Source organism: Penaeus monodon, chromosome 2 (genome assembly GCF_015228065.2).
Source record: "Penaeus monodon isolate SGIC_2016 chromosome 2, NSTDA_Pmon_1, whole genome shotgun sequence".
Lineage (NCBI taxonomy): Eukaryota > Metazoa > Arthropoda > Malacostraca > Decapoda > Penaeidae > Penaeus > Penaeus monodon.
The window spans coordinates 55677321-55680311 of record NC_051387.1 but is presented as its reverse complement, the minus strand read 5'-3'; positions in this window follow the sequence as shown (position 1 = coordinate 55680311).

Sequence of the window (2991 nt, the reverse complement as noted above, 5' to 3'; positions counted from 1 at the left end):
GTTTATTTATCGAAATGTCAACATATATGGAGGTGAGGCGGTCTTTCCACCTTCTCTCAACACAAGTATCAATTTTAGCTGCATATTGAAACGTGAAAACCGCTTAATCAAATGAAAATTTGCAAAATCGCTGAGTCATTGACAATACTTCTCATACCTGCACTATCTATTAGCGGCTAATCGAACAAAGGAAGTGACTCTGTTTTTTTTCTGTTTGAATGATAGTAAAAGAACACATGCTTTTTTTTTTTTTTTACGGAACGTTAGTTGAACGCAAAACCGCAGTAGGGCTTACAGTGAATATAAAGAAGCTTTATCATTGTGTGGATGTGTGCAGCGTCAATGGAAACTTGAACAATGTTCATTTCGCTTCGGTTACTCTGAATGCCCTTCATCTTGTTAAAAATCTGACAGTTTTCGCTATCATATTTACATAAGTCTATGAGGAGATGCATCTACATTCGAACAGCTGAGAGAGATAATATATATCATATCATTTTGATATGTCCACGAACTAAGAAAGCGACTTTAGTATTTTCTTTTCGTAAGATCCAAACGCTGATTCACTAAACATAAAATATGCTATATTATGATTGTTTCATTAAAGTGTTCAAAAGAAAAGTTTTAAGGATAGTGGTTATGATTGCAAAAAAAAAAATATTTGCGACAGTAGTATAATGTTTGTGCTGATAGTAATAATAATTATGATAATGAAGATGATAACAATAACATTGATAACAACATTTTTTTTTTTTTCAATTGCCCTGTCCTACAAGGACGTTGGCGATCATGGATTTCCATGACTTTCTTGGCAATTTAGAACAGTGGTTTGCCGTTGCCTTCCGCCCGGCGTTCTTATCGAGTCACCTTCTCTATTTACCCGGGTATGGGACCAGCACTGACTTGGGCTGGCTTGCCCACCCAGCGGCTAGGTAGGCAATCGAGGTGAAGTTCCTTGCCCAAGGGAACAACGCGCCGGCCGGTGACTCGAACCCTCGAACTCAGATTGCCGTCGTGACAGTCTTGAGTCCGAGGCTCTAACCACTCGGCCACCGCGGCCTATAACAACAACAATACTGATGATAATATCAATGGCAATAATAATAGAAATAATAATAATAATAATAATAATAATAATAATAATAATAATAATAATAATAATAATAATAATAATAATAATAACAATAATAATAAGGTCGATGGTAGTGACTCGGTGTTTGATTTTGATTAGCAGATCTAAAGAAACTTTTTCAGTAATAATAATAATAATAATAATAATAATAATAATAATAATAATAATAATAATAACAACAACAACAAAACGACACAACAATAATAATAATAACACTTACATATAACAACAACAATAATTGCATTAAACCGCCACTTGCAGAAGCTGAAACATAACGGGAAAGAAAATCAACGATAAGGACACACATAATAATCATCATAATAATCTAATAACTTTAAGAACGATAAACATAACATTCACAATTATGAATAATTGTATTTTTTTCAAGAAGGAGAAATGGAGTGAACAGGAGAGAAAGAGGAAGAAAGAATGGAAAAAAATTTTAAATACTTTTGGATTTTATAAAATATAAAATTTGCTGATACGATAATGAAGATGAAGATAACAGTAACAATAACAATAATGATGTTAATAGTATTAACAACAACAATTTAGTGTCGTTGATAATTAAAACATTAACTAGTGATGGTGATAACTGCTAATAACACCTATCTTCTTCTTCAAGTGCTTTGTCCTTTCAGGGCGTTGGCGATCATGGTTTTCCATCCTGTTCTGTCTGTTGACAACTTAAGCAGTTCTAAGTATTCGTTACTGGACATTCAACCATGATTTTTCTTGGCAATTTACAGCAGTGGGTTGCCATTTCCTTCTGCCAAGTAATTTTAAGGAGTCACCATTTCCCTTCTCGGAAGTTCTTCCACCTAACCTAAGTTAGCTGTTGACTTCTGAAATAACACTTATACTAATATATATTCGAGAGAAGATTGAAATGAAAACGGAAAATTAATGACGATGATAATGATATTGATAGTAATTACAGTGTTTTCCAGCCATTCGAAATCTGTAAGGTTTTGTGATCATTGATTATGATTATTATGAAAATAGTCGCTGTGGTAATAATAATAAGATTGGTAATGACGATCAATTCACAAGACAAGCATTGATCATATTAATGATAAGGATTTTGATAAGTAAATCATTAATGATCGTGATAGAACGATGCTTATAATGAAAATAATGAAATTGTAATGCTAATAATGACAATGGTCAAGATGTTATCATAAAAATAATGATAATAGTAACGAAAATTATAACAGTGAAGATAATAATAACGAAAATGATAATATCGGTAATGATAATGATAATAATGAAATAATAATAATGATAATAATAACAACAGCAAAACAAAAAAAAAATGTGTTTGTGTGTGTGTGTTTGTGTGTGTGTGTGTGTGTGTTTGTGTGTGTGTGTCTGTGTGTGTGTTTGTGTGTGTGTGTGTGTGAATTCAATATTTCTCGCAAAAATTACTGATCAATCAAATTTCTTAGTGCATGCTGATGCGTGAAAGAGTGAGTGTGTGTGTGTGCATGTGTGTGTGTGTGTGTGTGTGTGTGTGTGTGTGTGTGTGTGTGTGTGTGTGTGTGTGTGTGTGTGTGTGTGTGTTTAATATCAACATTTGGTAATGAGCAACAAAACAGTATATACTTCTTCTTTTTTCGAATACTCTGAATGCTTTTTATCTTGTTCCAAATTCTGGTCATAGTTTTCGCTGTTATTATTCCATAGGTCGTGGCGTTTCTCTGAAGAGTCGCATCCGTATTCGAAAAAAATTAGCGAGAAAATTCACGTTTGTTTTTTTCGATCAACTTCTTGGTTCCAAGGAGGATGCAAAACAAGTCTAAAAACTAACTCCCAATACATGTGCTGTAAGATATCTGATGTATCTAAAGAAAAATCTC